This window comes from Pezoporus flaviventris, unplaced genomic scaffold (genome assembly GCF_033815535.1).
Source record: "Pezoporus flaviventris isolate CSIRO_AGI_PZ_B2104156 unplaced genomic scaffold, CSIRO_AGI_Pfla_v1 ptg000073l, whole genome shotgun sequence".
In the NCBI taxonomy this organism is placed as follows: Eukaryota; Metazoa; Chordata; class Aves; order Psittaciformes; family Psittacidae; genus Pezoporus; species Pezoporus flaviventris.
Genome location: NW_026892621.1, coordinates 327413 through 351467, shown reverse-complemented (window position 1 = coordinate 351467; position 24055 = coordinate 327413).

Genomic DNA, 24055 nt, shown 5'->3' with positions numbered 1-24055 from the left:
AGGAAGAAGTTAGTGTGAAAAAAAAACACAAGGGTAAAATGACTGAAACAAGCCAAGAAGGAGTACAGTATCATTCATTTCTTGCTCTGTGCTCCCTGCTCCCTAATAGCATCAATACTGATGGTCACTGGGGTGTACGTGGTGGAAACAGTATCTTTACATATTAAGAAAACCCTTTCTACCATTGGGTCAGACACCTGAGAGAGCCACTCGACCAATTCCCTGAGAAGGGTAAAAGAATTGCCTTTAAAATCTAGTCCAGAGTGACTGCTCCTCCTTTTCTGTCTCTCTCTTCCAAAGCTGCTTATGAGAAGTGACGGCTTCCTCACCCTCATCCTGGCTCCCACTCTCAAAGTCTATTCAGGCAGGAACAGTGCTCAGCTCCTATTTGGACAAGGCTGCTGTGTGTTAGTAACCCCTTACAGCAGCCAAAGCAGGCTGTAGTGAAGTGTCAAATCCTATCCAGTCCTTGCTTAGCACATTGGCTTAATGGAAAACAGTCAGTGAAACACTCTGCTTTCTCTTCTGTCTCTGTACTAGGAAAAAAAACAAAAGGCTAATTTACTAAGTGACCAGGAGAAGTGAATCCAAAATTGATATTCAACTTTTTGGAGACTTTTTGCGTCCAAGGAGGTCTCTTTTAATCACCTTTGATACTTCTTATTTTACTGATATCCTAGACACACAACAGGTAATTGATTGAGGCCTCAAGATTTAATGTATTCAGTCAACCTCAGTCTACTAACAGCTCACATTCATCTCAATAAGAATTGGATCAGCAGGTTGCAGCATGCCACCAGGATAATTACAGACAGAATGCATGAGATTTTTGAAATCGACTGTTTTTCCATGCAGTTTTTGTTTATATAAAGCATGAATGACAAGGAAGGCCCAAAAGGTTGTAGCAAATGCTTAGCACAATAAACAGACAGTAAAATACTATGATATTCAGACCCAGTCCTGCTCTCTTTAGTTGTTTTCAGTTGCAAGATTGTTTTTTCAGAGTTCTTTTCCCCAAATAACTCTGAGGTTTGCCCCTATTCACACCTGAACTGAGAGGCACTTCATTACAATTTAGAGTGAAACTCAGATAGCGAATACACATTTAAAAGTATTTATAAAAGCAATCAATTCTACAGTCCACAATTTCCACACTTCAATTTGGATCTTATTTCTTCGCATTTTGTTATTTGCTCAGTAATTTCTGTTTATCCAAGAGTGCACTGCTCAGATGTAATATCTTGCTTTCAGCAAGACTGTGCTTCTCACCCAGTTTTTCACAGCTAAGTTCAATGGAGTAGAAGAAGGTCAATAAGCAACTCTCTCAAGAGTCTTAATATATAATCCAATTCCTTTATGCATTTTTTTTTCTGGACAATGTGAAGGGTTGATAAATTGAGAGTTAGATAGACACACTGGAAGCAGATGTTGGAGGCAAACTCTTCTGGCTCCCGGGTTTCTGGGTGCTGGCCGTTGGCCAAATTATAAGACTCTTGTTCATCCATACAAAGAACAGTTCCTTTAGAAAGCACTTACACCCACTAATCTAAACCTACAGCTGATGGTAGGAATTCAACACTCCACTATATAACCTGAGTCTACGGCCACATGAGTGACAAGATCCTCTTCTTTTGTTCTTCTAACCTGAGTGACTGTCATATGAGCCTCTTGCTATGCCTGGAAAAACAAAACCAATAAATTACGTTGAGCTTTCATTACAAGTTAAGGTATAATTTAAGGGAAGATTTCTCTACGGATAAAAGCAAACACGCCATGTATTATCGCTGTGTTGGCTGCTTTATTCAAGTGTCTCCTGAGGCCACTATGTAGTTGACAATGACCTGTATGGAGATCTGGTAGCCGTGCACCCCTTGTACACCCTGAAAGTTCATAGGGCACGAAGTTCTCCTCCAGACGATTTTTATCTAAAATACGGTTTAGAAATAATTTCTCTGTCATGTAATAGCTGAAGGGGAACTTCCTGTGTTGCCACAGTATCATAAAAAAGTCCAATGAGAAAGACAATCAGCCAGATTCTCCACTGGCGTAACAATCAAGACAAGAAGTTTGCTGCTAACATTGAACGGAACAATACATTAAACGCTAAGAAATGATTTTTAGACACGGAAATTTCAAGTCATTATGCTGCAACTTGCTGTTTGAAAAATTCAGGATGCAAATATGCTTAACTTGGTATCAACCACCAATAACTTGACACAGTTAATCACTGTCAAGGTGTCATGGTTTAAGCCCAGCCGGCAACCTAGAACCACGCAGCCGCACGCTCACTCCCCCCCGGCTCCCGGATGGGTGAGGAGGAGAATCGAAAGAATGTAACTCCCACGGGCTGAGATAAGAACAGTTCAGTAACTAAGGTATAACACAAACCACTGCTGCTGCCACCAATAATAATAATGATAAGGGAAATAACACGGAAAGAGAATAAAACTGCTCACCACCCGCCACCCAATACCCAGCCCAATCCAAGCAGTGATCTAGCCCTTCCAGGTAACTGCCCCCAGTTTATATGCTGGGCATGACGTGCTGTGGTGTGGAATACCTCTTTGGCTAGTTTGGGTCAGGTATCCTGTCTCTGCTTCCTCCCGGCTTTTCCCCTCCTCCCTAGCAAAGCATGAGACACAGAAAGTCCTTGGTCAGAGTAAACATCACTTAGCAACAACTAAAACCATCGGTGTTTATCAGCGTTGTTCCCAGACTGAAAGTCAAAACCACAGCACTGCACCAGCTACTAAGAAGGAGAAAAACAACTGCTACTGCTGAACCCAGGACACAAAGTAACTGAGATGTTCTTAAAATTATCATCATAACACTTAGGACTCGTGGGCAGGCATTACAAGTTCTTGCTATTAGATACTAGAAAGACAGAACAAAAAGCTAGTATCTACTGTGAAAAGCTTACAGCCTAGTTTATTGTATGAGACAACAGGAAAATGGGTACAAATAAGTAGGGAAAAACACATTGGAAATGGGTAGAACTTGTAACAGAATGCTCCACAGAGATCCCCAAGGTTGTTGGTAAGTTCACACAAGAAAGTGAGCCCAACTCCTGGCCTAGGCTCCTTCCAAACCCACGTGTTCCCACAGATGCCTGCAGTATGTGTGTACTGGGTACCACACATACGGGAAGGCAGCAACTTAACTATATTAATTCACTGCACATTCTTTGCACTTCCAAAGTGTACTTGCACGGTATATCCCATGCTCTGACTGGGACAGTGCTTCCATATGCCCAAAAATGTCACATAAACATTACACTCCCAATATTTCAGCCAAGACTTTGTCAGCAACAGATGACACATCTACCAGCAGCACAGCTCTGTTCATGTACCCAGGACCTCTAGTAAATGAGCCCTGGTGCTCAGGTGTATTAGCACAACAGTAGCAAAATGTGAGGTCATACTGGTTGAGATGCTGTATTAGTCTGCACTCCTGCAGGCTGCATAGCTACGTGTTGGTCGGGAGAAGCCAAGGCTCCAGCAGAAGCTAACAGTTCCCATTCCCTGCAGGAGGAGAGGACATCATTCATAAGCTGAAACTCAACTGGACTGCCACCAGCAGTTCAAAATCAGCCCACCTTCCTTTGATAGGTATGCTGCAATTGCTAGCACATGCCCTTGGCTGCTGCCAGGGAGTTAGGTCATTGTGGTTTGTTTCCATTCTTTCTTTTTCTGATACATTTTTAAAACAGTTTTAATCCTAAAACTTGTTCATTTCCTCCTTATATTACAGTTTTGGAGTGCCTACCCTTAAACTGTCATGTGGTGGAATACTACAGTGAATGCTGGTGATTAAAGATACACAAACTTCACGTGTGGTTCAAAAGTTCAGCTACAATTTGAATGCTTTGGAGTAGAAAGTGATAAAATAGCAGAGAAAAAAAAGGGGGAGGGGGACAATTATAGGATGAAAAATGCAGTTGACAGGAGGAAAGAGAGAGTTGTAAATGAGCATAGAAGCAATTTAATTACCGTATCCTTGTCAAATGCTACATTTCCCTGTTTTGCTGTCTGATCTACAGAGGAAAGCTGCTGTTCCCTCAGAGGCAGTTTGGCTTTGCTTTAGTGGTTCAGCCCATACCATTGGATCCTCTGCTCTGGACTTCTGCCAAACGCAGCCCAGAGAATTTCACCAGTAGATCCCTGCATGGAGTTCAATAACTTCTTGTTGATGTGGGGCACGTCTTTAGAAGACATCTGATCCTGACCAGATCTATAGGTGAGTTGTGTCAACTACTAATTTCCCTTGGCTTAAAAAATTTGCACTTTATTTCTGTCGTGGTTTAAACCCTAGCCAGACAGCTTGTTCACTCACTCCCAGTGAGTGGTGCTGGGCTGAGAGCAATTGAGGGCCCCCCCCTTCTTGCCCTCCCCCTACTCCCAGAGGGACAGAGAGGAGAATTGAAAAGAATGCAACTCCCACAGGTTGAGATAAGAACAGTTTAGTAACTAAGGTATAACACAAACCACTACTGCTACCACCAGTAATAATAATGATAAAGGAAATAACAAGGGAAGAGAATACAACACCTCACCAGCAGCCGACTGATAACTTCCCCCCCCTCCCAGCCTGACCAAGCACTGACTGATACCTCCTCCAACCCTGCAGTCCTAGCCCTTCCAGGTAACTCTCAGTCACATCCTGGGCATGACGTGCTGTGCTATGGAATACCTCTTTGGTCAGTATGGGTCAGGTGTCCTGTCTCTGCTTCCTCCCGGCTTTCCCTCCTCCCTGGCAGAGCATGAGGCTCACAAAGGCCTTGGCCAAACCAAAACATCACTGTTATCAGCTCTGTTCCCGAGCCAAAAGTCAAAACACTGCACTGCACCAGCTACCAAGAAGGAGAAAAATGACTGCTACTGCTGAGCCCAGGACAATTTCCCATCTGAATTTGCCAGCCTTTGTTCTAACAGTCACAGGTTTGCACCCTGATGACTGCTTGTCTATCAGTTCAGGATTAGACAATTCTCATGTGCCGACGCAGTTATTGTGAAGGGGACAATTCTGTCTTGGAAAGACTTTCCTTTAGAGGGGACAAGAAAAACAACCTTTAATAAAAACTCCTCAGCAAGAAAAACAGCCTCTAATAAAATCTCCTCTGTAACTAAAGAGTGAATCACAAACTACAGTGAGAAATAACACAGGGAGCAATCAGTAAGAGCACTAGGAGCTAGAGGGACAAGCTTGAAGGTGTGCAGCCTGAAAGGGAGCTGCTGATGCAAAACCAGAACACCCCCTCAATGATTTTTTAATGACTCACTGGTCCTGCATTGGCCTCTGCAAATCATCCCTAAAATGGAAGGGATGAGGTGCCCAGAAATTGTCTATCTTCACCACCAAGACAAAGTCACTGTATCAAGAAGTTACCATAGTTACTGTGTAATGACAGCAAAAGGAGGCTTTAGAGTTGATCAGGGTTGCTGCTTTTACTCCTGTTCAATGTTCACTGCTACTTGCAAATACCCAAACACCAGCTGCCCAGAACAAGGAGTAGTGCTAGGAGCAGGGAAGTGACTCTGTAGGGATTCAGTGTAGCACCACTGAGCGAAAATCAGCTGGTTGTGTGATCCTTTTATACGGTTAACCTGCTAAACTCAAAAGGGCTTGGCTGGGGAGCACCCTCTTGCTAAAGCTGGCTTTGCAGAACAAGGGGGTTTGACTGAAATGGACAGTCTTCAGCGACACAGATGACTATTTCATGCACATGCACCCTCTGACTCCATGGGGAGACAATGATATCACGGGAAATATTAGTGCACTGATTCTGCCAAATGCCAAAGGGCAAAGAGAAGGGAAAATAACCCAGGAAAAAAAATTACAGTTATTTGAAGTAAAAGATCAATTATGTGGGGGCACAGTAATACTGGCCAGAAAGAAATTTGTATCAAGACAGTAGAATGTTGTCTGTAATTAGAGATGTGTGCACATCTGTGGGGGTATGATATAACAGGCATCACAGAAACATGGTGGGATGGCTCCTATGACTGGAGTGTTGGGATGGAAGGTTATAGGCTCTTTAGAAAAGACAGGCCCAGCAGGCGGGAAGGGGGAGTTGAACTTCATGTTAGAAATAGGCGGGAGAGTATGGAACTGTGTCTGGGGACAGGCGAGCAGTTAACAGAGACGGGTCACGGTTAAAGGGAAAACATCTACGGGAGACATTGCTGTGGGGATCTGTTACAGACTGCCAGATCAAGGAGAAGCTGCAGATGAAGCACTCTATAGACAGGTAGGAAAAGCCTCACGCTCACAAGCCCCTGTTCTCATGGGAGACTTCAACCACCCTGACATCTGTTGGAAGGACGGTACGGCCCAGCACAAGCAATCCAGGAGCTTCCCTGATTGTGTAGAAGACAACTTCCGTCTGCAAGTAATAGAGGAGCCAACAAGGAGAAGTGCCATGCTTGACCTCGTGCTCACCAACAGGGAAGGGCTCGCTGGAATTCTGATGTTCCAGGGCAGCCTTGGATGCAGCGATCATGAGATGCTCAAATTTGAGATCCTCAGGACAGTGAGAAGAGCGTGCAGCAAGCTCACTGGCCTGGACTTCAAAAGAGCAGACTTTGGCCTCTTCAGGAACCTGCTTAGTAAGGTTCCATGGGATATAGCCCTAGAGGGCAGGGGGGCCCAAGACTCTTGGCTGGTATTCAAGGATCACCTGCTACAAGCTCAGGAGTGTTGCATCCCCACCCGAAGGAAGTGCAGCAGGAGGGCCAGGAGACCTCCTTGGATGGATAAGGAGCTGCTGAGGAAAATTCAAATGAAAAAAGAGGCTTATAAAAAGTGGAAGCAAGGACAGGTGGCATGGGAAGAGTACAGGGATGTTTTCCGGGAAGCTAGGGACCAGGTTAGGAAAGCTAAGGCCCAGTTAGAATTAAACTTGGCTAGGGATGTTAAGGATAACAGGGAGGGATTCTACAGGTACATAGCAAATAAAAAACAGACTAGGGACAATGTAGGCCCCCTCAGGAAGCTCTCAGGAGAACTGGCTACCCTGGATTTGGAGAAGGCTGAGGTTCTGAATGACTTCTTTGCCTCGGTCTTCACTGGCAAAGGCTCTGACCAAACCACCCAAGTCTTGGAAGGCAGATGCAGGGACTGTGAGAATGAAGACCTTGCGCCCACTGTAGGAGAGGATCTGGTTCGAGACCATCTTAAAAATCTGAACGTGCACAAGTCCATGGGACCTGATGAAATCCATCTGTGGGTCCTGAAGGAGCTGGCAAATGAAGTTGCTAAGCCACTGTCCATCATATTTGAAAAATCATGGCAGTCAGATGAAGTTCCCGACGACTGGAAAAAGGGAAATATAACCCCCATTTTCAAGAAGAGGAAAGCGGATGACCTGGGGAATTACAGACCAGTCAGTCTCACCTCTGTGCCTGGCAAAATCTTGGAGCACATTCTCCTGGAAGGCATGCTAAGGCACATGAAAAACAACAAGGTGCTTGGGGACAGCCAGCATGGCTTCACTAAGGGGAAATCCTGCCTGACCAATTTGGTGGCCTTCTATGATGGGGCTACAGAACTGATGGACAGGGGTAGAGCAGTTGATGTCATCTACCTGAACTTGTGTAAAGCGTTCGACACTGTCCCACACGACATCCTTGTCTCTAAATTGGAGAGACATCAATTTGATGGATGGACTACTCAGTGGATAAAGAACTGGCTGGATGGCTGCACACAAAGAGTTGTGGTCAATGGGTCTTTGCCCAGCTGGAGACCAGTAATGAGTGGCATCCCTCAGGGATTGGTGTTGGGACCGGTCTTGTTTAACATCTTTGTCGCTGACATGGACAGTGGGATTGAGTGCGCCCTCAGCAAGTTTGCCGATGACACCAAGCTGTGTGGTTCGGTTGATACCCGGGAGGGAAGGAATGCCATCCAGAGGGACTTTGACAAGCTTGTCAGGTGGGCTGATGCCAACCTCATGAAGTTTAACCATGACAACAAGTGCAAGGTCCTACACCTGGGTCAAAGCAATCCCAGGCACAGCTACAGGTTGGGCAGAGAAGAGATTCAGAGCAGTCCAGTGGAGGACTTGGGAGTGCTGGTCCACGAGAAGATGAACATGAGCCGGCTTCAGTGTGCACTTGCAGCCCAGAAAGCCAACCATATCTTGGGCTGCATCAAAAGGAACGTGACCAGCAGGTCGAAGGTGATCCTGCCCCACTACTCTGCTCTTGTGAGACCTCACCTGGAGTATTGTGTGCAGTTCTGGTGTCCTCAACATAAAAAGGACATGGAACTGTTGGAACAAGTCCAGAGGAGGGCCACAAGGATGATCAGGGAACTGGAGCACCTCCTGTATGAAGATAGGCTGAGAAAGTTGGGGCTGTTCAGCCTGGAGAAGAGAAGGCTGCGTGGAGACCTCCTAGCAGCCTTCCAGTATCTGAAGGGGGCCTATAGGGATGCTGGGGAGGGACTCTTCCTTTGGGACTGTAGTGATGGGGTAATGGATTAAAACTTAAACACTGGAAGTTTATACTGGATATAAGGAGGAAATTCTTTCCTGTTAGGGTGGTGAGTCACTGGAATGGGTTGCCCAGGGAGGTTGTGAATGCTCCATCCCTGGCAGTGTTCAAGACCAGGTTGGATGAAGCCTTGGGTGAGATGGTTTAGTATGAGGTGTCCCTGCCCATGGCAGGGAGGTTGAAACTAGATGATCTTAAGATCCTTTCCAGCCCTAACTATTCTATGATTCTGTATCTTCTAGGATCTCTCCATCTTGATTTTCCCAGTTCTCTATTAATGTTCTCTGTTTGTAAGACCCAAACTGAAGTCCATGCATCCATCTATTTACTCACTTGCAAGCTCCACATTATCTTTCTCCTTCTATTACTGTACTATGTATAGTATACACACATACATGTACATACGTATACACACATATATATTATGTGTGTACTTGTTTAACTGTAGTAAGCACAGCACTTTAAAGCACAAAAGACAATTGCTTGCATTTTCTATCTTACACTCTTTTAGCTGTTCTCCATTTGAGTTTTATTTCAAGTCCACCTTTTCTTTTATACTGCACGGATGGAAGGGTCTGCAGCAAACAGAAGGACTAGTTTGTTGCTAGAATCATACAGCAATCTGACCCAATGTCAGCCAGCACTCCCTATACATTCCCCAATTCTCACATTCCACATCTTAAAGGTGTAAAGGCACACCTGAGGTGGAACAGCGCTTTTTGACCCTGTGTGGACAGCAGACATAGAAGGAGTGGTTTTCAGCCAAAAGAGTTCACTTTTTACTCTGTGCATCAGCCATGAAATTAAAAATCATCAGAGCCATGTCTCAAGAACTAAGTTCAAGCTCTCTTGCATGCATCTACAGTTCTGTCCATGAACGACTGGCTGGTACATCACCGAGAACTGGAAGGGCTTGAATCAATATATGCTTCTGGGTGATGGCCAACCGCATAGTACAAAACTACTCCACAAAGAGCCTCCTAGATGTTGTACCATGGCAGCTATTCAGGTTAATGTAAAAAAACAAAATGGAAAGGCCAAATGTGAAAAACTGTGCATGAACCGACTGCTGCTCTCTCTTCTGCAGAAACCCTCTATAGAAGGTATGGTAGACCATACAGGGCATGCTGGATTGTAAGCAAACTGTTGACTCTCTGTGTGGAAAACAACAAACCAGGATGCATGGCTATCATACTGCAATTCAGCTTCTGCTCAGAGCACTTGTCAGATTGTGCTGGCTCACCCAGATTCAATTAGAGACAAGCTGGCTTCCAGGAAGATTCACCATGAAGTCCAAATCAGTTATGTCAGATGAAGGGTCAGTGGTAGAAAGCCAACACTGATGAATGACAGGCAAATGCTGACAAGCACCATATGTGCTTGTTTTATGATGGACTCAAGGGGGTTTATGGACCAAGACAGAACATGGCAATGCTGATCATAACCAGGGAAAACAATGTATTGGTCACACACTGCCAAGACATAAGGGCCCAACACTTTTCAATATTTGTTTAGCAAAAGCACAACCACCAGTAGGAATGTGTTGGACTCACTTTTGAGGAGGCTTGAGCCACCAGTTATAGCCACATTAGCAACACAATAGCATCAATGCAAGATGGCAAACAACATCACTTCTTGAGTGTGAGCTGCTACGCTTTGCCTAAATGATTGCACCATCTTGTTTTTTTTTCAGATTCTGGATGCAGGGATCACTCCACAGTATCTCAAAGATAAATACAGCATCTTGAGATGAAAGGAGAGAAACCTCACAGACAGCAGTCTCACCACTGGCTTTCATTAGCCAGGATGTTTCTGAGATTCTCCCCATCAGTTGTCTTTCCATCTGACAAAGTACAGTTCTGGGCTGCACACTAGCTCTAAGGAAACCACAAAATATTTTACACACATTTTGTGTCTCAAATCCACAAATTTTAATTAATCTAAAATGGGGAGCTCAGCTGTACTTCTGTGATTATGCAAGAATGTTTCAATCGGCTTTAAGGTAACCCTAGCAATCAAACGTACTGCGTAACAGAAAACATGTCTTACCCTCTCCCTATGATAGGCAAGCAGTGCCTATCACTACTAAATTCTGATGCCATGGTAATATTTACAGGCTACAGTCAAACAGAGCTGTGCTCTGCTAGGCTCTGTACACATTTGTAAGCATTGCACCAGAATTCTGTATCTTTCAAGGTTTGTCCTTTGCCTGCATTACCTTGGTTTCACATTTCACATTGCATTGGCTATTCCATCATTTTTCAAATCTTTCTGGTTATTCTAGCTGTCAAGGAAACGTGCATTAGCCTTCAACAGGAAAAGGTCGTGTACCTGTAAGTAAAAAGCAATTAAGTTAATAATGAAAACAGTCAAGATTTGTGTACCTCTGTCAGAAAAGTGAGAGATTTATTTGCGGTACATTGGTTGGGAAAGAGAAATGTTAATTCTTTAGTTAAGCTGTATATGCTTTGTATGCATTTTGCTTTTGTAAACTGTATTAATTGATGCCTGTTAAGAGGGCAAGTCTGAGCTCACAAAACCTTGATCCTGGAAATTTGGATCCTAGGGCTAACTTCTTAGAAACTGACTTTTCACTGCCATTCCCAGACTGTTTTGCCCAGCATCCTTACCCCATAGCAACTTCATAGCACATTCTCGCTTTAGTTAGCTTAGGTATAGCTCTATGCTAACAAAGATATACATCTTTTAGCTCTGGAAGGTAGATGCTTTGCTGACTCACATGCCTCTGAGACATGTTTTCGTTGCAAGGAACTTCTTCTGCTTAGCAAAGGAAATAACTGTTACATTGCCTGTCCTTTTTCTAGCTCCCTTTCAAGTTCTAGCACAGGTCAATAGCTAAAAGGCTTGCTAGTGACAGGGAGGAAAAGACTGATGTACACTGCTTACTGTATCTTTTACCATCGGAAAATCTCATGGAAGTTACTGGAATCCTGAATGCAAGCCAAAGCAGTCCTGAAATCTCTCTGGCTCATTGCAAGTCTCATAAGTATTGAGCTTTTTCAATAAAAAGCAGTGCAAATATGGCCTAGGGCCACCTCTTCTTTCCGCACTTGATTTCCTTTCTGAATTCATTCTTGCACTGCCATAAAAATACAGAACCATGTTGCTGAAGTATTTATTACAATCTATGACCACTTCAAATTAGAACTGACTCACTGAAGTGGCACAGGCAGATTTGAGGTAAGCATATCTGATTTGCAGACTACAATGATACACACAGAAATAGCCTTGATAAGTAGCTATCTCAATTTGGCTACTTGCAGCACAGTTTGTAATAGACTTTGCCTTTGTTCATTACCTGCTCTTGTTTAGTGCAATATTTGCTCTTTTATCGCGCACACCTTTTAGCAAAGCTTCAGGAGAAAGCATTTAAATGAAATCAAAGCAATGCTTTCTAAAACAAGGATATACAGGATGTTCCCTCTGCTAGCATAGCTGAAGGCCATGATTATAATTTATAACTAAATAAATGTCCATATGTATGACATTACAAGCTCTGAACCATGATGTGCAGGTAATGAAACTGTACAATCCTTATTTATGCCATGAAACAAGCTGTTACTTTTACTGCAAATAGATAAACCCCTCTTCTGTTGTTATATGCAAGTAAAGCTTACAGAGAGAGTCGAGCAGGATTTGTAAATGCGCCAGTGTGGCAGGTAAGAGCTGCCGACTTCAGTATGCACTGAGTTTTTAAGACCTCATACTCATGGGAGATACCAAATGTCCTCAGTGCTTATAATCAAAGAGGGCAAAGTGGTTTGAAAACATTTTATAAACAAAACATAGCCTTACAATACAAGTATTTTACCTTCCTTTGTCCCACTTGGGAAAGGTGTCCGGGCAGTAGGGTTTCCTTAGCAGCTTGGGATGCAGCCCAGAGGTCTCTGGGTGGCAGGCAGGCTCCCTGCACACTGTTTTGGGCTCCACAAGGAATAACTTCATGCTGTTTTTGTAAGGCTTCAGCCAGAACCGCCTGCTTCCCCACAGCAGCTGGGAATGTCATCTTGTGTTACTGTCCTTCAGTTTCAGCTTCATATCTTCTTATTACACCCTTGTTCTTCCCTATTTCTATGGCTGGCACTTTAATAAGAATCAAACCTACTTACACTTTACTGATGCTAACTTTAATTTCAGGTTCTGCAGAACAGGTGTCATGAGGAATTAATACCATTGTATTTATCAATCCAATTAATAAAAGAATATTAACATTACGGTAGTAATGAGTAAAAAACTATTTAAACCTTTAGCAGTGTCAGAACTCTCAAATTTTAGTAAAAATATACAACCCAAATGAATGAATATTTGAGAACAAAGTTTTAATTCTTTGCCATCCAATCACAACTCTGCTCTCAGCCTAACCAGTTATTAATAATTTCTCTGCTGCTGCTGAGAGGCTATTTTGTAATTTCATTTCATCAGTTTCTAGTGGAGCAAAAAGGATGTGTAACTTGGTTCCATTTTTCATCCCTAAAGACATGGGTAAATTATCTGTGGACACAGAATTTGAGCTTATGACATGTAAATAAATCATTTTCCGCTGTAGAAGCAATAGTAAACAAAAGTCAAACTCTGATTGATCTTCACCTCACATTCACCACATCGGATCACAGAACTGGCATCCAGCATGTGAATGCAAAATACGTAGTTTTTTAGTATTATGACTGTAGAGCTAAGCTTGAGTTTAGGCAGCAGCATACATGTATTACAGTTAGCTGTCAGCATATGTGGGCAGTTTGAATAAAGCTCTGGAGATGTCAGCTGCTCTACTCTTCCTCTCCATAACAGCACAGCTCCATAACCCTGCAGGTGTACTATATGTCAATTTTCCAACATGGAAAACACAAAATGCTTGCCCTACCCTGGCACAATGTGATATGACTTCCTGCTAAACCTGCCTGTGCTCAGTTCAGCTTCCCATCTTTCAGAAAGAAAGGTTTGGAACAACATGAGGATCAGTTCGGAGGCAATGGAGCAGACCAGAAGATGGCTCATAAAGCAGTCTGCAAGCCACGTATCTCAGAAAAAAGGAGATTCTATGCTGGATTGCTCAAAGAGCAGAATTTTAGGAGACAAATCACAAAGTTCTTTCGCAAACCATTGCAGGCAGTCTGCAAAAGTAATGACTGAGAATACCAATCCTTTATATATTTTATGTCAGCCACTGTTATCATATACAGGACCATAGATCTGCACGCTTTGGTCACAGTAAGAAAGAGTGAGAATGGTGAGCACACCCTACTAAGGGACAAAATAAGACAGTAAAACATTCTTGAATTGCTGGCATCTAAGGTAGGATTGAAAGCTTAAGGATGTGATTCAGTTCTGCCACAGAGTCTTCACTGATGTTAGCACCTGCACATGCATGGATTACAGGATCTGATTAATTTATGTATTAATTTATGTACTTGCTTTAGATTTTTAAAACTATAGGTAAAAACATGTTGAGTAAAAATGCCAAAACAGAACTGATGCCAGGGAAGACTGGCACACTCATACATGTTTACCATTACTGCAAGACACAGATAACAAAAATGCCAGTTATTTCAGACTCCCTCCTCTTACCCTCAAAAGGAAAAAAGTCTTCTTAAATACTGAGGAAGGGAAAACAGGCTGGTAAGCCAAGGCAGTTGAATAAAAGATCTCAGCTGTCATGTATCAAAGTCAGGATGTATAGAGGCAAGCACCACCAAAAGGGATGGTGTTTCAAGCATTGAAGAATGTACGGTCCACAGACAACTGTGTGTGCACTGCATGTAGCAGCATTTCTGAGCTGGGAAACTGGATTCATGCACATGTAATTCATCAGTCTTAAAAGTGAGCAATGCTTTGGCTACCATCAGAGGCACTGTATTTCCAGGGCTTATCTTCTCTGAATATCCTGGACCTTCAGTGAAATTTCCAGGACACTATTTTCATTAGAACTCTTCAATACTTCACCTATCATCACCCATGAATTAGTTTTCTTAAGCAGCTTCATGATGACTGGTGCCATGACCTGACTCCAATGAAACTAATTCTATACCCCTGTTTAACCTAATTAACAAAATACCTACTCATCCCAACATGGACTTATGGTATAATTAGTATTATTGATATAAATTACATGAGAACGCTACCATTTATTTTACACAGAGTAGCGACAGAATAATTAAAACCAGTGAGCATTAGAACTGTACCAAATACCTTTAAATACTAAATTTGATGTAGGTCATAGGTGTTTTAAAATCATATGACCAGTAAAAAAAACCAAAACTTTCTGCTTCATTTCATGTAACTTTTTATTTCCACATGCTTAAATACATATGCAGAGAATGATTTACAACATACCATGTTGTTAAATCCCCTAAAGTGAAAAGCAAAATCCTTAACAATAGTCATTAAGTTCCATTTCTTTAACCTACCTATGCACCTCCATGTCTCTCTGCTCAGCCACTGCCTTTTCTGTTAGAGATGATGTTTTTAACTACTGTGGCAGAGACCTCCAGCAGATCACTCTATCTCTGTGTCATCAGAAACATCAAACCACAATAAGAACAGGAGAATAAGACAGAACCATCTGTTCTGCCCTGTATTTAATACCTACTCAATTAACAGATTGTTGTGTTCTTTTCCAGCTGTACCCATCTTCCGTGGAGAAGCTGTATGCCACTCTTCCGGTGCCTCCAGACCACATGTCAACAAAAGACAGGCCGTTTCTATCTGGATTTTTTTACCCCTCATTTTTAAGGGACAGCCGTGCCTTCTTCACCTGCTCTCCCAATTACAACTGTCACATAGATTCTTGCTTCTCCAAAAGACCAACTGAGGACCACCTCCTGCTTCAGTGCCAGTAAGAGCAGAAGTCAGCAGCCATGAGCAAAGATGAACCTTCTTCACAGCACAGGACAATATCCTCAACCAACTTCAACAAGCACAAGAAACAACGTGAAAAATCATAATTTATTCTCAACTGTAATTCAAATGTACCCAAGAAGTAAGAATATGCTAAATTTATGCAGCTTGAGAAGTTCAGAGTGTTATAGTGTTCTGTCTGGCAAAAGGTCTAAAGCTGGACACTAAATTTTATTCAAAATCCATTTTCATTTCATGTTAATTCCTAAAATAATAATGGATTTATTTGAATGGGTTTCCAGGTAAATTATCAGACTCAAAGATTTACTGCATTTTCTCTATGAGGTAAAGGTTCCATTTTTCATTTAAACTCAAGTGCAGACCCTAACTATAAAATCAGCACTACTGCTTCCAGAAACCTGTATGGACAGCTTTACTGGTGTGGAAAAACATGTACTATTACACCAATATTAACAGGGCCAAGAGGATTGTTACGTGCTTGGAACAGTTTTCTGCATGAACTTCAGTATCTTTGCAAGAGCTGGACCTAGAACAGCCTTTTATCTTAAAGCTTTTGCTGAAAGGAAGATTATGAAGTATGATTTCTTTAAACCAGAAGGCAACTGCAAATATCAAGTAAGTGATACAGCAGAAGGATAAGAGAGAGGGTTTCCTTGTCAAGTACTGTACAAAATAATAGCTGCGTTTATATCAGGGACAGATACCTCTCAGAAAAAAAAGGAGCATTTGATTATATGAGAAGAAAACATTAATCTGACAGATTAATTATTTTTGAAGCAACAGCAGCAATGAAGTGATTAATACATGGCACTTTCTATCTATCTCCATAGTTCTATAACCATCACATTAAGTAAATTCTATTTCCCTGAAAACATTCAGATTTACTGAAAGGTCTTTAGGTACTTATAAATGTGTCAACCAGAGACAGGGAGGAAAAAATTTTTAAGAGGTATTACTGCAATGTATATTTGATAATGAAATCTGCTAGTGAAATTAGCCAAATAAAAAGTATAACGGTCTAATGGGCTTTGTTTATCATTCAAAAAATGTCGCATTTCCAGTTGCAGCAAAAATATGATGGATGCTTTCAAGTATTCCAACTAGCAAGGACAGAGATTAATTATAATTTACCTGTTTGCAAATAAGGTATTTTTGCAAATAATTTTGGCCAGGAGCATGAACTTTTCTCTTTGACAAACATCTGACAAGCACTCATTCCTACACTCAGATTCTATGAGGAATAATTCAACAGTCAGAAGTGTGTCAGGTGTTATCATGGAATGCTATTTAACATGTATATCACTTTGGTTACCTCAGAGCTCATTGTCTAAGAAAAGGAAAATAAACCTAGTGTGATGTGGTAAAATAGCAATGGCATATTTGCATATGCCACATGTAAATGCATCCTTCTCATGAAACTTCTCATCAAACAAGATGAATTACAGTTCATTCTCCACTATATGTTTTACAGTTACGCAACTATTTTTACCTAGAAGAATCCAGTCTGAAATGATGGTGTGAAGAAGTGGAGGGCTCTAGGACAGGGTTTCTTTTAAGTGAACACATCCCATATTTCTGTGGAAAAGTACTTCACATTTCAGAGCTCTGCATCAATATAAAATCATCATAAAATTGTAAAACTTGACTGGTATGTTAATGGACTTCATCTTCCAAATAGGTGCCAGATTTATATTCGTTTTTATGAAATGCAGCGAGTCCTTTCAGATTACTTCTGAGGTGAAAAGAATTAATGTTCATTTCAGGAAGTGTGTGAAATTATGCTTTACCTGTGCTTATAATACATTTACATATTCTAGTGTGAAATTAATACACCACCACTATATAAAATGTGTAATTCATTAACTGATAACCAGTCAGATGTAGCAGCCACAAAAACTGAGGCATCTGCAATCATCAGCATACATCTGGAAAACAAGTGATGTCAACAATACCATAAAGGTGGAATACGGTGGGGTTTTAAGTAAAAAATTTCCACTATATCTGCCTGTTACCTTTGCAAGGTAAGATTTTAAAATGGAGATAATACTTGGAAAATAAGATATAAAACAACCAACAAAATTATTATGATTATAAATAGGAAGCAAATGAGTTGTTGCAGACTCTGGGACAGAGTATATCATGGGACAGCTGTATATCATGGATATAATTGTATATCCATGTATATCGTGGATATAATTACAGTACTATCACTTAGAGAATAGTAGGGGCATATACTGAAACAATGGTGTAGCTGAAAGCAGAATTTGGGAAATCTATAGTGAGTACATCAGGAGCTGGTAAGACACAACATAGGCAGACCCTCATATTGGCATTTTGAGTCCTTCTTTGTTGTGGACCACAGTACGAAGGATCTTTCCCCCGCACATTAGGGAGGTTATGGATCATAGACAGGGTCACCAAAGGCAGATAGCAGGGGTGGGAGAAGAGTGATTTGTTGGACAGATACAAAGCACCAGCAGGAGCAGCAATATTAGCATTACACTCTTTTAAAGTAATTTCAAGGGTAAACTGGGGGGAGCCCTTCACATTTGCTTCCAGCTTAGATCCTTACCTTCTTTTCTACAACTGCTGAAGGATGCTTCTTTTAGTGTCACATAGGATGAGGGCTACTGTGGTGTGGGTGCCTGCTAGATAGAAACTTGAGTAACATTGCTAAAATGTATTTATTTGGGTCAGCCCCATGCATTTACAGTACACGATTGTACTGTAGAATTTAATCTAATCATTCATTATTTCAGTTCTTGTTCTGTACCAGAAATACTTAATTATGCATCGTGAAGAGTTGTAAGATAAAAAGAAAATATTTTTAAACAAAAAAAGAACCTTGATTAGATATCCCAGGGGCTGCTGATGCTAAGGAATGCTATTGTTCCAAGGAAGTGCCAACAAAAGATCCTTGCTGAATCCCACTTGTTGGTTAAGACTTCTCAGTATTGCAACCTTTCTTTCTAGGTTTTCACAGAACTTCATCCTAGATACTCAAATATTTCTTCTGGTAGAATATGCAATTCCCATATATTTAAGTCATTTGCACTCATCCCCTCCAACTTTTTTCTAATGATTTATTTAGATATGTAAAAGCCTCCTTATCCTCAGAGTATTGTTAAGGTCTCCTCAAGATCTTGTTATTCATGGCAAGCGATTCACTCTGCAGTGAGACTGAATGATATCCATCCACAACTCTAGGAGCTGGGAAGCTGGAAGTAGAACTGGAGCTGGGCTTTGAGACTAATCCCACAGGAGAATAAATCAACAATATAAACAAGCCACAAACACATTTACTTGGAGAAGGAACTGAGTGGATTTGTGTAATAGGTGCTCAGTGTCTGATAGAGTGGATATCAGAGGCACTGACTGAAAATGAAGGAAAATGCCTTGTATCTGCCATGGCTGGAGTGCCAGTGTATAGTCATCACAGCAAGAAAAGCAGGAAAAGCCAGTGCAAAATGCCTCTTGCTTTTCTAGCTCTCTACAGAGATCTCTTTCACATTTGAGCTCAGTGCCAGTGGCCTCACATAACCATTCAAAATATGGCCTGAATAGCAATTGACTTTGCTGACTGACCTTCAGAGCACTCCCTTAAAGAATTCCTACCCATCCTTAGGGGAAAATGCTGACACAATTTGCAATATTCTGCACAAAAGCCACAAGAGACAGAGGCCTCATTCTCCTCTCAGTCACCTAAGGCTATAACCAGAAAACCCCTTCTCATGCCATTGAGCCTGATCCTGCTTTGCACCCAGCTGCCCTTCACTGCTCTAATGGCTATATGCAGCCCTAAAGCCTGTTAGCCAGTGGCTGGCAAGCAGCCTTCTTGGCAGATCTCACATTGCCCCAGGAAAGTGGAAATTCCCAGTGCACCCTGAATGCCTGCAGCCCTGAGCTGTCAGCACAGCCTCTATAGACACTGGCAGACAAGTCATGGGAGGTGAGCTTTCCCTAGGAACGGCAGCAGAAGTTGGATGTACTTGTGTACAAGTTGGGGTACTTGTGGCCGAAAAGGCAGACAGGCTTTATGCCACCTTCATGTGCAACCACAAACAAGGGTCTGGCTCTTTGTATGGACTGCAACATAAAAAGAATGTTTTGAAAGGATACAAGAGCAAAGAAGCATTTTTTACCGGTTTGTCCTTTTCTCCCTGCTGTCATTCCCACACACTGGCATGTCGGCCTGGACAGATGCAAAGCAATTTTTGTTCCATCACTCTCATTTTGCAGTGCTGGCACACACTACTAATGTATTAATCAATTACTCTCAAATATCCAACTCCTCCTCAGAGCAAAAAGATGTCCCACAAACTTGGCACTGCATGTGGCTGGATGTCTTTGGAAAGAAAGTTGGTTAGTTGCTTTTAGTTATATGAAATAAAGAATTGGCAGTAGAAGCTACACATAAGAACTGAAGAAACATGATACCAAGCAAGTTTTTATATTTTTAAGTAAAAACAATTTACCAGGCATCTTTAATATCTTTAATTTTAAAAGATTATATCTATATGGTTTAATATTTTCTCATTTTTTACATCTAACCAAGATCAGGTACTGAACAGGTCTTGAGATCTTGATTTTCAAGAAATGAAAAGACAAATATGCAAGAAATTGCCTTGATATATAACTTTACTCTTAAGAAAAAGACAGAACATCTTGCAGTCTGGTCTGCTCCTTGTTCAAGCCACCATGTCATAGTAACACCTTTACATGGTTTTGTTTTAAAAGTATTTGAACTATTTTTGCCTCCACGTGTCTCAGGGGAACGCTATTCCAGAATCTTCCTTCACCAACAACTAAAAATGTCCTTCTAGTTTCAAATTTAATTGTATTCATGATTGCTTTATACTCATTTGTCCTTTTGCCAACATTGCTCCTTAGCTTCAGCATTTCTTTTCTTTCCTCAGTCATTTCCCATACATGAGCTTGCAACTTATTAGTCTCCAAATGCATGACCGTGCACCACACAGCAGTGAATGTAATCTGATTATGACTACTCCAGGTCCTAAGTTCATCCAGTTCTTCCTATCTGACAGGCTGCTCCTATTCAGAGTTCTGTCATCTGTGTATTTTATGAGTACACATCTCTTTGGGGCAGTGAGAAAATGCCAAGAAAACTTAGTCAGAAGACCAGTCCTTAAAAATTGAACTGTAACCTGCAGCTTCAATTAAACTTTCCAGTGCCTCCTGTAGTTCTCAGAGCTTTAAGTCATTATTTACAAACTTTGCAACTTTCTGATAAGCATTATCTCTAATTTCCCTAGGAGATGCCAAATCACATACAAAACTACAGTCCAGCTAGAGGAGTCCAATTGCATTTTGTTATATAGAAAATGAGTTATCTTATCAAAGATGTCCCCATGGATTTATCCACAATGTATTCCATCAAATTAGTGCTGAGCAGTGGCCAAAAAGACAAGTTGCTGAAAGATTGTTTGTGAAAATGCCAGGTGCTGTGTTTTTTTTATCCAGCCCAGTTCACCTTCAATGCTCATAATTCAAACCTCTATTAGTGGCAAATGTAACATCAGTGCCAGTGTCTGCCACTGCTGAGCTAAACCAAATTCCATCATCACTTGGACCCAAGTAATCCTATATATCTCAGGCTGCAGCTACTCAGGGGCAGAGAACCTTGCCATCCTCTCTGTCTTTAGATTCACACTGCATCAAGGTGCAGCATATTCTGTAGCAGTCAGAAAATTACATCTTTAGCAATAAACTTTGAAAAGAAAAAGCTCACTCAAGGAAAGGCAAGGTAAAAATGTGATCTTGTTTCCAAGGTTCACAATGATACCCATGAAGAATTTAGCCTAGAAACACAGAGTTCCACTTCAAAATGATTTCACTGGTGTGCAGGACTCCTGTGAACAGTAAAATCCTGAACAATGCCACTTTGATTTGTCCTATGTACAGTTGTTTCTCTGGGATAAATCTTATTGGGAAAAATTTGGAAATACAGAGGGAAAAGGTGATAATGAAATGTAGTATGGCTGTATACAGTGATTGGCATCTCAAATTCATCTGCTCTGTGGTACAATCCCTTGAGTTGAGATGAAACCTCTAAAATTACTTTGGTCTGTATTCTACAGAAGTTTCTACAGAAGCCAGGGGTAATACAAAAGAAGTTGAAGAGACTGAAAAACTTTTTCTATTTATTTTAGTAATTGTCTAGAGCCTGTTTGCTTACAGTTACCATGTGTTTGGCTTTGCTTGTAACACCTACTGAGGAAAGTATAGAAACCATATTAGCTAAAACTCCATGAAAGCTCAGGTCACCAGTGCACACAAAAAGCATCATGTGCTTTCTCCTCAGCAATGCATACTAGTAAGAAGTAAACAAAGGTACCACTCCATAAATTATCCTCTGAGTATGGCTGCTCCTCCACAGGTACCACACAGCACTTAGTTCATTAATTTAAAATCAAAGTTAGAGTAATGCAAGTTATGTTGCTTTTTTGTCTTTAAGAGGAATCAAAGTCATACTGAATTCATGCTTTGGAAGGGAGCAGTGTATTTACATCCCATTGCCTACTACAGTGTCTCTGCAAGTGAGCATATAAACTTATAAAAGGCAGGTCACATTAATTTTGGTAGGTTTGGGCTTGCTCATGCTCTCCTCATGACAAAAGCATTTGTCAGCTCCCTCTTAGAAATGTGCAGAAGCATTTGTTTTAACTTGTTTAAAACAAAACCAGTAGAAAATTATCTAAGCCATGTCCCCCTTTCCACCCTACTTACAACAGAAAATAGAGCTGATTGTATCTGAAAGAGGAACATAACCTTAATCTTACCCATGTTGGGGTTTCAGATAACCAACTACTCAGTCATAACACTGTAAATACTCATCTACATTTCAAGTCAAAGATATGAACAAAATTCTATTTCAAGAATATACTGTATAACATAGAAATATAAGCCATTAGGTCAAGTACTGCCTGCAAGTATGCGAAATCTCAACGTCTGTGACATTTTTTAGCTGTATTTCATATGAAATATCTTAAGATATGACATTCCTGCAATTCTTATGAAAATCACCACCAGGGTGGAGAACAGATGTTATTAATGCTGCCATTAGTGAAAGGCAGGAAGAAATTAACCCACTATTCATTTCCTGTGGCAGCAGCCAGTCTAATACACGCTTACTGGCTGTCCACTTAGCACAACTGCTGTCTTGGACAAACCACAGCACATCTTTTCTTTTCTGAGCAGAAAAAGCACATACAGGACTTAGGACATCTGTGAGCTCTGCACAGGGGGAAGAAGAATCTCAGGAAAACAGAAACTGACCAAGATACAGGATAAGTGACAAGAGATACAGGAATGTGAAAATATAATAAAAGAAAAAGGAAAGACAAGAGGGGTAGTTGTTTTAAGGGAGTCACAAGAAGCAGAGGAAATTGAGGTTATGAGACTAGAAAAACTTAGGGCATGAATCTGCACGAAATCTGTCTTTGTGATGACTTTTGTTCTCAGAATCATTTCATAAAGCCAAAATGGAGAAAGCTGTATGGAATCCAGTGCCTCAGCCCATGGAAATAATTGAAAACTGCAGATGCTCTTTGTATCTCAGAATCTGTATTTGGGTTTGAAGGTTTATCTGTATTCCAAACGTGCAAAGAGTTTTATTTGAAAGTACTTGTATTTCTGCAAAACCCAACATTAATCAAAAAAGATTAAGAGATATCACAACAGGGGCATTTATATGTGCTACAGACTGTGAGAAAACTTAAACCTTAATGTGAAAAATAGACAAATGACAGAGTATCAAAACACTAAACAAAAACCTGACAAGTTAGATGAACAACATCAAACTATATATTGTCTTATTTCCCTAACTTGTCAGTAAAATAAAAAGTGGAAAGCAAAAAAAAACACCCCACAGTAATCAGAACAAAGGCTCTGTTTATCCTACCTCAGTACAAAGAGCATAAGAAATGTCAGAATAGAGACCACTTTCACCCATTACAACCAATATTTTGCCTTCTAATACTTCACGATACTTCCAAGGAAATATACAGTGGCATCCTTCTTCATTGTACAAGCTGTGTGATGGAGAGATGAAGAAATTCTTCTGTGAGTCCAGACAGCTGTCTGTTTTAACCCTGAATAAGGGTTAAATTTCACTACTTGTGAAATTACAATTTTTATTATAGAAAGTTGTATATCCACGTTACTGCAATAGACCTGACTGTATCTGAAAGTTACGTGCAGAAACACTTGTTTTAACTTGTTTAAAAATGTGCTGATTGCTGGAGATTTATGGAATAACAGATATAATTTCACATTCACTGCATTTTCTTTTGCAATTGGAGGTTGACACGCTTTTCAGTTGTTTAGATGTGTTTATTTAGCCTTTACTTTTGGTTAAGACAAGTGCACTGAAGGATTTGATGAGTAAGAGGCTGGAGTTGCCTTCCTCACTTTCCAAACGAGGTGCCTGAAAGAGCATGAAGCACCCGTGCAATGGAAAAGCACCGACAGCTCAAGCATTATGGTCTTAGAGAGTGAAAAAAATCTTTTGTCTGCTTGCTGCATCTCAATAGTTCCTATTTTCCCAATAGGTTTCTTGTACACAAGAGGATATTCATCAGCGGTGCAGCTCAAACCCATCACAGCAGCACTTTGGTCCCGAGGGGAATGGCTGATGAAACTAAAGGAAACGATAAAATTAGCAAAGG